Source organism: Macaca fascicularis, chromosome 3, assembly GCF_037993035.2.
Source record: "Macaca fascicularis isolate 582-1 chromosome 3, T2T-MFA8v1.1".
NCBI lineage: Eukaryota > Metazoa > Chordata > Mammalia > Primates > Cercopithecidae > Macaca > Macaca fascicularis.
Window position 1 is genome coordinate 61,017,568 of NC_088377.1, and position 15,820 is coordinate 61,033,387.

The following is a 15,820-nucleotide window of genomic DNA, read 5'->3' on the forward strand; positions in this document are numbered from 1 at the left end:
ATCAATATCATATTAGCATATACCGTACTACTTCTGGCGATATTAATCTGTTGATCCCACCCGATATCCCTACTATGCCTAGAAGGAATATTATCATTATTAATCATAAATACTCATAACTTTAAATATACATTTCACCCTAGCATTCATAATACCAATTACCCTCCTAGTACTTGCTGCCTGTGAAGCCACAGTGGGCCTTGCCTTACTAGTTTCAATCTCCAACACCTATAGCCTAGACTATGTATATAACCTAAATTTACTTCAATGCTAAAAATTAGTATTCCAACAATTATAATGCTACTAATAACATGATTCTCTAAAAATTCTAAAATCTGAATCAATATGACTATTCACAGTCTAATCATCAGCTTCATTGCCCTATTATTTTTTAATTAATTCAATGACGATCTATTCAACTTCTCATTAACTTTCTCTTCTGATCTGCTGAAATCACCCCTTCTAATATTAACAGCCTGACTACTACCTCTTATAATTACAGCAAGCCAGTACCACCTCTCCAATCAGTCACCCTCATGGAAAAAGCTCCATATTTCCATACTGATTTCCCTACAATTTTTTTTTATAATTATGGCATTCGCAGCCACAGAACTAATTATATTTTACATTCTCCTTGAAGGTACAATTATCGCTGCCTTAATTATTATCACCCCCTGGGGTAACCAACCAGAATGCCTCAATGCAAGCTTATATATCTTATTTGATACACGAGTGGGATCTCTCCCCCTACTTATTATACTTATTCACACTCAAAATACCTTAGGTTCACTGAACATGACAATAATATTTAACACCCAAGAACTATTAATCTCCTGAGCCAATAACCTTATATGATTAGCATGTATTATGGGTTTTATAGCAAAAATACCCCTATACGGACTTCACCTATGACTTCCTTAAGCCCACGTAGAAGCCCCTATTGCAGGCTCAATAGTACTTACAGCGGTTCTCCTAAAACCTGGCGGCTAGGGCATAATACAGCTTACCTTTATCCTCAGCCCCCTGACAGAGTATACAGCCTACCCCTTCCTCGTGTTATCTTTATGAGGGATAGTTATGATAAGCTCTATTTGTCTACGACAAACTGATCTAAAATCACTTATTGCATATTCTTCTGTAAGTCATACAGCACTTGTTATTATGGCTATCCACATTCAAACCCCCTGAAGCTTTATGGGTGCTATTACCCTCATAATTGCCCATGGACTTCCTTCGTCCTTACTGCTTTGCCTAGCAAATTCAAACTATGAGCAAATCCATAGCCAAATCATTTTACTCTCTCGAGGGCTTCAAACACTACTCCCACTAACAGCCTTTTGATGACTTAGAGCAAATCTTACTAACCTTGCCTTACCCCCACACCATTAATCTAATGGAATAACTCTTTGTAATGGTGGCTTCATTCTCCTGATCAAACATCACCATTATGCTTATAAAACTTAATATTAATCACAGCCCTTTGTTCCCTGTACATACTTATCACAATACAACAAGGAACACTTACACGTTACATTAATAGCATTAAACCTTCCTCTATACGAGAAAATATACTAATACTCATACACCTTGCACCTATTCTATCGTCCCTAAACCCTAAGATTACTATAGGTTTTATACCCTGTAAATATAGTTTAATCAAAACATTAGATTATGTGTCTAGTAATAGAAGTCTGCAACTTCTTATTTACTGAGAAAGTATTCAAGGACTGCTAACTCCTGCCCACATGCCTAACAACATGGCTTTCTCAAGTTTTAGAGGATAAGAACTATCCATTGGTCTTTGGAACTAAAAATATTGGTGCAACTCCAAATAAAAGTAATAATCACGTATTTTTCCATTACTATAATAACCTTAGTCTCCTTAACCTTACCAATTATTACCCTCACAAGAACTTATATCCATATTATGTAAAAATATCTATCGCGTTCACCTTCACCGTTAGCCTCATTCTCACATTTATGTATATAGACCAAGAAGCCATCATCTCAAACTGATATTGAATAATAGTCCAAACCCTTAAACTCTCACTAAACTTCAAACTAGACTACTTCTCCATAAAATTTATCCCAGTAGCACTATTTGTCACCTGATCTGTTATACAATTCTTGATATATAAAATAAGATCCTAACATTAATCAATTTTTCAAATATTTATTTTCCTCACCACAATATTAATTCTTGTTACCAACAACAACCTTTTTCAACTTTTTATCGGATGAGAAGGCATAGGAATTATGTCTGTTTTACTAACTGGTTGATGACTAGCCGAGCAGATGCTAATACAGCAGCCCTCCAAGTGATTCTGTATAACCGCTATAACTAAAACCGCTATTTTAGTTATAGCATGATTCCTCTCATTCTCCAATACATGAGAACCTCAACGGGCATTTATCCTAAATCCTACCCCCGATCTTCTTCCCTTAATTGGCCTTCTCTTAGCAGCAGTGGGAAAGTCAGCTCAATTTGGCCTCTACCCCGACTTCCTTCCACCATGGAAGGCCCAACCCCAGTCTCAGCCCTACTCCACTCTAGTGCTATAGTTGTAGCAGGAATTTTCCTGCTTATCCATTCCACCCCTTAATAGAAAATAATATATTAATCCAAACCCTTACAGTGTATTTAGGGGATACTACCACCTTATTTCCAGCAATTTGTGCTCTAACACAAAATGTGATCAACAAAATTGTAGCATTCTCCACCTCAAGGCAACTAGGCCTTATAATAGTCACAATTGGCATGAAACAACCACACCTAGCATTCCTACACATCTGCACCCATGCCTTTTTTAAAGCTATATTATTTATATGTTCAGGATCCATCATCCATAACCTCAACGATGAACAAGATATCCGAAAAACAGGAGGACTATTTAAGACTTTACCCCTTACTTCCTATTCCCTTTAGTATTGGCAGCCTAGCACTCATGGGTATGCCTTTCCTCACAGGCTTTTTCTCTAAAGATCTCATTATCAAAACTGCAAACACATCACATACCAATGCCTGAGCCCTCTCTATTACTCTTATTGCCACCTCCCTAACAAGTGTCTATAATATCCAAATTATTTTCTTCACTCTAATGGGACAACCCCACTTCCCAACCCTAATCAGCATTGACAAAAATAACCCTTCCCTAATAAACCCAATTAAATGCCTTATAGTCGGCATTATCTTCGCTGGGTTTCTCATCACCAATAGCATTATCCCTACTTCATCCCCTCAAAACAACAATACCACCCCCCTAAAACGTACAGGCCGAGCTGCAACCATCCTAGTTGCAATGGAACTTAGTTTTATAACTAATAATCTTAAGACAAAATATCCATTACAAACATTCAACTTCTCCAATATATTAGGATTCTACTCAATCACAATTCACCGTACAACCCCTCACTCAAACCTATCTATAAGCCAAAACCTGCCATCACTTCTGCTAGATCTAATTTGACTAGAAAAGTCCATACCAAAGACAATTTCACAGAGCCAAATCACAGCCTCCATTACCATAACTACTCAAAAAGGTCTAATTAAATTTTATTTCTTCTTTTTTATTCCATCCTTTTTAACTTTACTCTTAATTATCTAATCTATCACTCCAAGTAATTTCAACTGCAACATAAATACCAACAATGTTCAACCAGCAACTACCACCAACGAACACCCATAATTATAGAAAGCACCCACACCTGCAGAATCCTAATGTATCAAACCTGGCCCCTCACCCTCAAAAATTATTCAACTTCCCACACTAATAAAATTAACTATGATGACCACCCCATCATACTTCAACTACAAAACCATCATTGTACTTCAACTCTAAGAACACTAATGACCATTATATGTAAAATAAACCCACTAATAAAATCATTAATTACACATCCATTGATCTCCCCACACCATCTAATATCTCTGTATGTTGAAACTTTGGCTCACTTCTCAGTACCTGCTTAATCCTCCAGATCATCACAGCGTTATTTCTGGCCATACACTACCCACCAGATACCCCAACTGCTTTCTCTTCTGTTGCCCATATTAACCGAGATGTGGACTATGGCTGAAAAGTCCACGATTTTCACACTAACGGCTCTTCAACATTCTTCATCTGCCTCTTCCTACATGTAGGTCGAGGCTTATATTATGGGTCATTCATATGCTTTAGGAACCTGAAACACTGGCATTCTCCTCCTACTCACAACCACAGCAACAGCATTTATACGCTATGTGCTTTCATGAGGCCAAATACCATTCTGAGGCACTACGGTAATCACAAACCTACTATCAGCCATCCCATATATTGGAACTGACCCTGTCCAATGAATTGGAGGTGGATTTTCAGTTGACAAAGTCACTCTTACACGATTCTTCACCTTCCACTTCATCTTACCTTTTGTCATGATAGCCCTAACACTTCTCCACCTTTTTCTCCTACATGAAACAGGGTCTAATAACCCTTCAGGAATTTCACCACATTCTGACAAAATCACTGTCCACCCTTACTATACAATCAAAGATATTCTAGGTTTTTCTCCTCCTCCTTTTAATAATTCTAGTACTGTTTCTGCCTGACCTCCTGAGCAACCCAGATAATTACACCTTAGTCAACCCCTAAATACCCCGCCCCACATAAAACCATAGTGATACTTCTTTTTATTTGCATATGCAATCTTATGATCCATCCCCAATAAACTAGGAGGTGTACTGGCCCTTCTATTATCCATTCTCCTTCTAGCAGTTGTTCCTGCACTCCACACATCCAAACAACAAAGCATAATATTCTGCCCATTAAGGCAATATCTGTTCTGAATCTTACTCACCAACCTATTCACCCTCATATGGATTGGAGGACAGCCAAGAACATCCTTTCATTACCATTGGACAGATGGCATCTATGATATGTTTCTCTATTATTCTTGTTCTCGTACCACTCACTGCCCTAATCAAGGATAAACTACTTAAATGAAACTGCCCTTATAGTATAATCCAATACGCCAGTCTTGTAAACCAGAAATGGAGAGTCCCCCAGGGAAACTCAGAGAAAAAGCATTCCCGCTTCACCATCAACACCCAAAGCTGAGATTCTAATTAAACTATTCTCTGTATTCTTTTCGACATGCATTTTAACTACTATGTAAGTACTGACCATTAGCACTGATACATTAATACTTTTATGTACTTCATGCATTACTGCTAGTCCCCATGAATATATATAGTACTATCAATGGTTGATTGTACACAGTACATTCAGAGATTTTATGACATTATAAGCTTGCTCCACATGCATATAAGCAATTATTAGCAATTTCTTAACTATCATATATAATACTATACTTACATATAGAACTAGTTCCATATGAATATGGACCAGTACTCAAAGTTCTTAATATTACATAGTACAATCATTTGTTCATTGGACATAGCACATTTCAGTCAAAACCACCCTTGCCAGCATGGATATCTCCTACCAAATTTTGGTCTCTTAGTCTACCAACCTCTGAGAAATCATCATCCCACTTGGGCATGTAACCCTCCTCACTCCAGGCCCGTAATACTTGGAGGTGACTATACTTCAACTGTACCTGGCATTTGGTTTTTACCTTGGGGTCATAAAACTAAGATTGCCCACACGTTCACCTTAAATAAGACACCTCGATGGACGAGTGACTCTCACCCTATTAACGAGTCACAGGAGCACTGTCATGCATTTGGTATTTTTAACTTTTGGGATCACTCACCATCGCGAAAGGCCTGGTCCCCTCGCCATTGGCTGTAGTCGTACTTGGATTTGATTTCCACCAAACCAATTGTAGAAATCACACCTACTCCTCAGGTGATCCACACAACTCGGCCTCCCAAAATGCTGGGATTACAGGCATGAGTGACTGTGTCCAGCACTTTCTTCAACTTAAAAAAAAGATTTTTTTGACCAGGCACAGTGGTCACGCCTGTAATCCCAACACTTGGGGAGGCTGAGGTGGAAAGATCGCTTGAGCCCAGGAGTTCAAGAACAGCCTGGGTAACATAGGGAAACCACTTCTTCCCTAAAAATACCAAAAATTAGCCAAGCGTGGTGGTGCGTGCCTGCATCCCCTGCAGCCCAGCTACTTGGAAGGCTGAAATGGGAGGACTGCTTGAGCCAGGAGTTCAGGGCTGCAGTGAGCTACACCTTAAGGCAGGGTAGGCAGTCAAGGAAGCGAACATGTCCTTGAGATGTGCCAATCAGGGCACTGAGACACGTGATGTGTGAACCACCATGTACAGCTACTGCACATATGCACCCAAAGGACAGCCCAAAACATGCTTATACCTCTTCCCATGCAGAGGCTGCCATGAGGCAGGAGCTGGCCCTGGAGTGGCCGTATTGACCTCAACTTGGGCCCGGAGAGGCCGACTGGAGGAAATGCTGGGCCTGGAGAGGATGCAAAGCAGGGAACGCTAGGCCTGGAAAGGCTGCCATCGAGGCATGAGCTTGGCCTACGGAGGCCACTAGGAGGCAGGAGCTGGGCCTGCAGAGGCCACCAAAAGGCAGGAGCTTGGCCTGAGGGGGAAACAGCGAGGCAAGAGGCAGGACCGGTGAGGGCCCACTGTGAGCTAGAGGCTGGGCTTGGAAAGGCCACCCACAGGTAGGGGCTGGGCATGGAGAGGCCATGAGAGGCATGAGCTGGGCCCCAATGGGCCAGCGTGAGGGTGAACCTCGGCCCAGTGAGGCCAGTGTGAGGCAGGAGCTCACACCTCTGGGTGGGCTGCAAGAGCATTAGTTGGGCCAAAACAGGCCATGGTGCTGGAGGAGCTGAGCCTGTCGAGGTTGCTGGAGGGCAGGCAGGCAGGAACCGAGGTGTCTGCTGGGTGCACAAGGGGCCTTCCTACCAGAGGGCAGGCCAGATAAGGGTCAGGCTGTCAGGGTGCTCACTCCTGGTGCTTTGGCTCTTGTAGGTGCAGCTCAGTGCACAGACGTCACTGGGGCCTGTGTCTGACTTCTACACATTCCTAGTGGGGATCTGCGCTGTGGCTGTCACTGAGAGCCAGTTCCTCATCAATGGGAAACCTTTGTATTTTCACGGCTTCAACAAACACGAGGATGCAGATGTACATTGGCACTCCTAGGTCCTCATGGGGTCTGCTTCTGGTCACCTTTCACTTTCGCCTTCCCTGTGTCCCACAGTTGAGGGCAATGAGGCAAATGGCTCCAAACTGCCTTGTGGTGGAGCTGGTGCTTGGGCTGGAGAGGGGGCTCGTGGGGTGGCTCTCCAGGGTCCTAGTTCTTGGAGGAAGTGCAACTTTGACAGGGAAAGGGTCACATGGCTCTGCTGTCTCCTAGATCTGAGGGAAGGGCTTCGATGGGCTGCTGCTGGTGAAGGACTTCAACCTGCTTTGCTTCCTTGGTGTCAACTCCTTCTGCACCAGCTACTACCCCTACGTGGAAGAAGTGCTGCCGATGTGCGACTGTTATGGGACTGTGGTCATCGATGACTGTCCTGCCGTGGGCCTGGTGCTGCCGTGAGTTTCCACTGTGCACCTGCTCTGCCTGTGCAGCCCACGGGCCACACCGTGACCCTCTGACCCTTCCCTCCTGGCCTGCAAGCAGCTTTTCAACAACGTGTCTCTGCATGAACACATGCGGGTGATGGAGGAACTGGTGCGCAGGGACAAGAACCACCCCACCATCGTGATGTGGCCTGTGGCTGAGTCTGCATCCTACTTGGAATCTGCTGGCTAGTACTTCAAGTGAGTGCCCCCTGCCTGCCCTGGGCTAGATTGGGAAGGAGACGCTGGCAGATGGCAGGCTGGGATGGGTGTGTGTAGTTTGAGACCAGCCTCCCGTCCCAACCCAATGGGAGGGCCCTCCATACCTGGACAGTTCAGGGGATCAAATGTCTACCCACCCAAATTGTGGTTTTATTTTCCTTTCTTTTTTAGTTTTTTTTTGAGACGGAGTCTCGCTGTGTTGTCCAGGCTGGAGTGTGGTGGCGCGATTTCAGTGCACTACAACCTCTGCCTCCTGGGTTCAAGTGATTCTCCTGCCTCAGCCTTCTGAGTAGCTGGAATTACAGGCACACATGAGCCACTGCACCTGGCCCTTTTTTTCAAAATGGGGTCTCAGTCTGGTTGCCCAGGCTGCAGTGCAGTGCTGTGATCTCGGCTCAGTGCAGCCTCGACTTCCCAGGCAGGTGATCCTCCTGTCTCAGCCTCCCAAGGAGCTGTGATTATAGATGTGTGCCACCATGCCCAGCTAATTGTTGCTTTTTTTTGAGATGGAGTCTCACTCTGATGCCCATGCTGGAGTGCAGTAGCATGATCTCGGCTCACCGCAACCTCCGCTTCCCAGGTTCGAGCGAGTCACCAGCTTCAGCTTCCTGAGTAGCTGAGATTACAGACATGTGCCATCACAGCCAGCTAACTTTTGCATTTTTTAGTAGAGATAGTGTTTTGCCACGTTGGCCCGGCTGGTCTTGGACTCCTGATCTCAGGTGAGCTGCCTGCCTCAGCCTCCCAAAGTGCTGGGATTACAGGTGTAAACCACTGTGCCTGGCTAATTTTTGTATTTTTAGCAGAGATGGGGTTTCAGCATGTTAGGGAGGCTGGCCTTGAACTCCTGGCCTTATGTGATCTCCCTGCCTCAGCCTCCCAAAGTGCCGGGATTACAGGTATGAGTGACCGTGCCTGGCCCCCTTTTCTTCCTTACAATCATGCAGTTCTAACTCAGTGTTCAGAGGTAGGTTTTTCACTTGTGGTAGAGGCAGAGGAGGTTGTAGAAATGCTCCTTGAGGCAGACGCCACACCCCAGTTTCATGGAGTGCTTTGGGTTGAGCCAAGTCTGCAGTAGGCAGAAGGCTGGGGGTACAGTGGTGTGCTCAGCAGGAATGGGTGGACAGGCCAGCCCTTTGTTGCAAAGGTGGAGAGCACAGGCTTCCAGGAGCAGGTGACTGACAGGCTTCTTTGGGAGGAGGCCAGAGGAGATGCCTGTTTTCCCGGGGCAGGAATTGAAGGGAGCCACCCAGGCTGGAGTGGTTTAGCCAGGCTGTCACAAGGCTTTGAAGCTTCCCATCTGAGAGCTGGGTTATTGGAGAATGTGGGTTTGGAACTTGAGGCTAGTGGGTTCTGTTCCATCCTGTGCCAGCCACAGCCTTTGAATGGGTAGAACAATGATGGGGGGAGGCTGTAAAAGAAGAAATGAACCTAGGAAAGAGAAGAGGAAAAGAGGCTTCAACAACAGTCTAGGCTAGACATGGTGGCTCATGCCTGTAATCCCAGCACTTTGGGAGGCCAAGACGGGTGGATCACCTGAGGTCAGGAGTTCAAGACCAGCCTGCCCAACAGACAGTGAAGCCCCATTTCTGCTAAAAATACAAAAATAAGCCAGGTGTGCTGCTGTGAACCTGTCATCCTAGCTACTCGGGAGGCTGAAGCAGGAGAATCGCTTGAAACCAGGAGGCGGAGGTTGCAGTGAGCTGAGACTGTGCCACTGTACTCCAGCCTGGGCTACAGAGTGAGACTCTTGTCTCTCCAAAAAAAATAGTCTGTTCTGTGGAGGATTCGGGTGGGTGCCGGGAGCTCTGACCACGGGTTCGTCCCTCTGTTAGGTTTTTCTTCCTTTCATCTCTCCTGGTTAACTCAACCTGGCGTAAAAGCCATTTCTACTAAAAGGCTGTCCCTGACTCTCCAGTCCAAGTTACGTTTACTGTCACTCAGCGCCCAATTCCTGCCACCACTTGTCATTTCCATTTGCAACATTTCTTTCATTGTTTATTTTTTAGAGTCAGGGTCTTGCTCTGTTGCCCAGGATGGAGTACAGTGGTGCAATCATGACTCCTTGCCACCTCAACCTCCTGGGCTTGAGTGATCCTCCCCCTTCAGCTTCCCTAATAGCAGGGACCACAGTTGTGTGCAGCCGTGTCAGGCTAAGTTTATTTATTTATTTATTTATTTATTTATTTATTTTTAATTTATTTATTATTATTATACTTTAAGTTGGAGGGTACATGTGCATAACGTGCAGGTTTGTTACATATGTATACTTGTGCCATGTTGCTGTGCTGCACCCATCAACTCGTCATTTACATCAGGTATAACTCCCAGTGCAATCCCTCCCCCCTCCCCCCTCCCCATGATAGGCCCCTGTGTGTGATGTTCCCCTTCCTGAGTCCGAGTGATCTCATTGTTCAGTTCCCACCTATGAGTGAGAACATGCGGTGTTTGGTTTTCTGTTCTTGTGATAGTTTGCTAAGAATGATGGATTCCAGCTGCATCCAAGTCCCTACAAAGGACTCAAACTCATCCTTTTTTATGGCTGCATAGTATTCCATGGTGTATATGTGCCACATTTTCTTAATCCAATCTGTCACTGATGGACATTTGGGTTGATTCCAAGTCTTTGCTATTGTGAATAGTGCCACAATAAACATACGTGTGCATGTGTCTTTATAGCAGCATAATTTATAATCCTTTGGGTATATACCCAGTAATGGGATGGCTGGGTCATATGGTACATCTAGTTCTAGATCCTTGAGGAATCGCCATACTGTTTTCCATAATGGTTGAACTAGTTTACAATCCCACCAACAGTGTAAAAGTGTTCCTATTTCTCCACATCCTCTCCAGCACCTGTTGTTTCCTGACTTTTTAATGATTGCCATTCTAACTGGTGTGAGATGGTATCTCATTGTGGTTTTGATTTGCATTTCTCTGATGGCCAGTGATGATGAGCATTTTTTCATGTGTCTGTTGGCTGTATGAATGTCTTCTTTTGAGAAATGTCTGTTCATATCCTTTGCCCACTTTTTGATGGGGTTGTTTGTTTTTTTCTTGTAAATTTGTTTGAGTTCTTTGTAGGTTCTGGATATTAGCCCTTTGTCAGATGAGTAGATTGCAAAAATTTTCTCCCATTCTGTAGGTTGCCTGTTCACTCTGATGGTAGTTTGTTTTGCTGTGCAGAAGCTCTTTAGTTTAATGAGATCCCATTTGTCAATTTTGGCTTTTGCTGCCGTTGCTTTTGGTGTTTTAGACATGAAGTCTTTGCCCATGCCTATGTCCTGAATGGTACTACCTAGGTTTTCCTCTAGGATTTTTATGGTATTAGGTCTAACATTTAAGTCTCTAATCCATCTTGAATTAATTTTCGTATAAGGAGTAAGGAAAGGATCCAGTTTCAGCTTTCTACTTATGGCTAGCCAATTTTCCCAGCACCATTTATTAAATAGGGAATCCTTTCCCCATTTCTTGTTTCTCTCAGGTTTGTCAAAGATCAAATGGCTGTAGATGTGTGGTATTATTTCTGAGGACTCTGTTCTGTTCCATTGGTCTATATCTCTGTTTTGGTACCAGTACCATGCTGTTTTGGTTACTGTAGCCTTGTAGTATAGTTTGAAATCAGGTAGCGTGATGCCTCCAGCTTTGTTCTTTTGACTTAGGATTGTCTTGGAGATGCGGGCTCTTTTTTGGTTCCATATGAACTTTAAAGCAGTTTTTTCCAATTCTGTGAAGAAACTCATTGGTAGCTTGATGGGGATGGCATTGAATCTATAAATTACTTTGGGCAGTATGGCCATTTTCACGATATTGATTCTTCCTATCCATGAGCATGGTATGTTCTTCCATTTGTTTGTGTCCTCTTTGATTTCACTGAGCAGTGGTTTGTAGTTCTCCATGAAGAGGTCCTTTACATCCCTTGTCAGTTGGATTCCTAGGTATTTTATTCTCTTTGAAGCAATTGTGAATGGAAGTTCATTCCTGATTTGGCTCTCTGTTTGTCTGTTACTGGTGTATAAGAATGCTTGTGATTTTTGCACATTAATTTTGTATCCTGAGACTTTGCTGAAGTTGCTTATCAGCTTAAGGAGATTTTGGGCTGAGATGATGGGGTTTTCTAAATATACAATCATGTCATCTGCAAACAGGGACAATTTGACTTCTTCTTTTCCTAACTGAATACCCTTGATTTCTTTCTCTTGCCTGATTGCCCTAGCCAGAACTTCCAACACTATGTTGAATAGGAGTGGTGAGAGAGGGCATCCCTGTCTTGTGCCAGTTTTCAAAGGGAATTTTTCCAGTTTTTGCCCATTCAGTATGATATTGGCTGTGGGTTTGTCATAAATAGCTCTTATTATTTTGAGGTACGTTCCATCAATACCGAATTTATTGAGCGTTTTTAGCATGAAGGGCTGTTGAATTTTGTCAAAAGCCTTTTCTGCATCAATTGAGATAATCATGTGGTTCTTGTCTTTGGTTCTGTTTATATGCTGGATTATGTTTATTGATTTGCGAATGTTGAACCAGCCTTGCATCCCAGGGATGAAGCCCACTTGATCATGGTGGATAAGCTTTTTGATGTGTTGCTGAATCCGGTTTGCCAGTATTTTATTGAGGATTTTTGCATCGATGTTCATCAGGGATATTGGTCTAAAATTCTCTTTTTTTGTTGTGTCTCTGCCAGACTTTGGTATCAGGATGATGTTGGCCTCATAAAATGAGTTAGGGAGGATTCCCTCTTTTTCTATTGATTGGAATAGTTTCAGAAGGAATGGTACCAACTCCTCCTTGTACCTCTGGTAGAATTCAGCTGTGAATCCATCTGGTCCTGGACTTTTTTTGGTTGGTAGACTATTAATTGTTGCCTCAATTTCAGAGCCTGCTATTGGTCTATTCAGGGATTCAACTTCTTCCTGGTTTAGTCTTGGAAGAGTGTAAGTGTCCAGGAAATTATCCATTTCTTCTAGATTTTCCAGTTTATTTGCATAGAGGTGTTTATAGTATTCTCTGATGGTAGTTTGTATTTCTTTGGGGTCGGTGGTGATATCCCCTTTATCATTTTTAATTGCGTCGATTTGATTCTTCTCTCTTTTCTTCTTTATTAGTCTGGCTAGTGGTCTGTCAATTTTGTTGATCTTTTCAAAAAACCAACTCCTGGATTCATTGATTTTTTGGAGGGTTTTTTGTGTCTCTATCTCCTTCAGTTCTGCTCTGATCTTAGTTATTTCTTGCCTTCTGCTAGCTTTCAAATGTGTTTGCTCTTGCTTCTCTAGTTCTTTTAATTGCGATGTTAGAGTGTCAATTTTAGATCTTTCCTGCTTTCTCTTGTGGGCATTTAGTGCTATAAATTTCCCTCTACACACTGCTTTAAATGTGTCCCAGAGATTCTGGTATGTTGTATCTTTGTACTCATTGGTTTCAAAGAACATCTTTATTTCTGCCTTCATTTCGTTATGTACCCAGTAGTCATTCAGGAGCAGGTTGTTCAGTTTCCATGTAGTTGAGCGGTTTTGATTGAGTTTCTTAGTCCTGAGTTCTAGTTTGATTGCACTGTGGTCTGAGAGACAGTTTGTTATAATTTCTGTTCTTGTACATTTGCTGAGGAGTGCTTTACTTCCAATTACGTGGTCAATTTTGGAGTAAGTATGATGTGGTGCTGAGAAGAATGTATATTCTGTTGATTTGGGGTGGAGAGTTCTATAGATGTCTATTAGGTCTGCTTGCTGCAGAGATGAGTTCAATTCCTGGATATCCTTGTTAACTTTCTGTCTCGTTGATCTGTCTAATGTTGACAGTGGAGTGTTGAAGTCTCCCATTATTATTGTATGGGAGTCTAAGTCTCTTTGTAAGTCTCTAAGGACTTGCTTTATGAATCTGGGTGCTCCTGTATTGGGTGCATATATATTTAGGATAGTTAGCTCTTCCTGTTGAATTGATCCCTTTACCATTATGTAATGGCCTTCTTTGTCTCTTTTGATCTTTGATGGTTGAAAGTCTGTTTTATCAGAGACTAGTATTGCAACCCCTGCTTTTTTTTGTTCTCCATTTGCTTGGTAAATCTTCCTCCATCCCTTTATTTTGAGCCTATGTATGTCTCTGCGTGTGAGATGGGTCTCCTGAATACAGCAGACTGATGGGTCTTGACTCTTTATCCAGTTTGCCAGTCTGTGTCTTTTAATTGGAGCATTTAGTCCATTTACATTTAAGGTTAAGATTGTTATGTGTGAACTTGATCCTGCCATTATGATATTAACTGGTTATTTTGCTCGTTAGTTGATGCAGTTTCTTCCTAGCCTCGATGGTCTTTACATTTTGGCATGTTTTTGCAATGGCTGGTACCGGTTGTTCCTTTCCATGTTGAGTGCTTCCTTCAGGGTCTCTTGTAAGGCAGGCCTAGTGGTGACAAAATCTCTAAGCATTTGCTTATCTGTAAAGGATTTTATTTCTCCTTCACTTATGAAACTTAGGTTGGCTGGATATGAAATTCTGGGTTTAAAATTCTTTTCTTTAAGAATGTTGAATATTGGCCCCCACTCTCTTCTGGCTTGGAGAGTTTCTGCTGAGAGATCTGCTGTTAGTCTGATGGGCTTCCCTTTGTGGGTAACCCGACCTTTCTCTCTGGCTGCCCTTAAGATTTTTTCCTTCATTTCAACTTTGGTGAATCTGGCAATTATGTGTCTTGGAGTTGCTCTTCTCGAGGAGTATCTTTGTGGCGTTCTCTGTATTTCCTGGATTTGAATGTTGGCCTGCCCTACTAGGTTGGGGAAGTTCTCCTGGATGATATCCTGAAGAGTGTTTTCCAACTTGGTTCCCTTTTCCCCCTCACTTTCAGGCACCCCAATCAGACGTAGATTTGGTCTTTTTACATAATCCCATACTTCTTGCAGGCTTTGTTCATTTCTTTTTCTTCTTTTTTCTTTTGGTTTCTCTTCTCGCTTCATTTCATTCATTTGATCCTCCATCGCTGATACTCTTTCTTCCAGTTGATCGAGTCGGTTACTGAAGCTTGTGCATTTGTCACGTATTTCTCGTGTCATGGTTTTCATCTCTTTCATTTCGTTTAGGACCTTCTCTGCATTCATTACTGTAGCCATCAATTCTTCCACTTTTTTTTCAAGATTTTTAGTTTCTTTGCGCTGGGTACGTAATTCCTCCTTTAGCTCTGAGAAATTTGATGGACTGAAGCCTTCTTCTCTCATCTCGTCAAAGTCATTCTCCGTCCAGCTTTGATCCGTTGCTGGCGATGAGCTGCGCTCCTTTGCCGGGGGAGATGCGCTCTTATTTTTTGAATTTCCAGCTTTTCTGCCCTGCTTTTTCCCCATCTTTGTGGTTTTATCTGCCTCTGGTCTTTGATGATGGTGACGTACTGATGGGGTTTTGGTGTAGGTGTCCTTCCTGTTTGATAGTTTTCCTTCTAACAGTCAGGACCCTCAGCTGTAGGTCTGTTGGAGATTGCTTGAGGTCCACTCCAGACCCTGTTTGCCTGGGTATCAGCAGCAGAGGCTGCAGAAGATAGAATATTTCTGAACAGCGAGTGTACCTGTCTGATTCTTGCTTTGGAAGCTTCCTCTCAGGGGTGTACTCCTCCCTGTGAGGTGTGGGGTGTCAGACTGCCCCTAGTGGGGGATGTCTCCCAGTTAGGCTACTCAGGGGTCAGGGACCCACTTGAGCAGGGAGTCTGTCCCTTCTCAGATCTCAACCTCCGTGCTGGGAGATCCACTGCTCTCTTCAAAGCTGTCAGACAGAGTTCTTTGCGTCTGCAGAGGTGTCTGCTGCGTTTGTTTAGTTTACTTTGCCCGGTCCCCAGAGGTGGAGTCTCAGTTGAAAATGCAGAAATCACCCGTCTTCTGTGTCGCTGGCGCTGGGAGTTGGAGACTGGAGCTGCTCCTATTCGGCCATCTTGCTCCGCCAGTTTATTTATTTATTTTTTTCCGTGAGATGAAGTCTCTTGCTCTGTCGCCTGGGTTGGAGAACAGTGGTGCGATCTCAACTCACTGCAACCTCTACCTCCTGGGTTCAAGCAATTCTCTTGCCTCAGCCCCCTGAGTAGCTAGGATT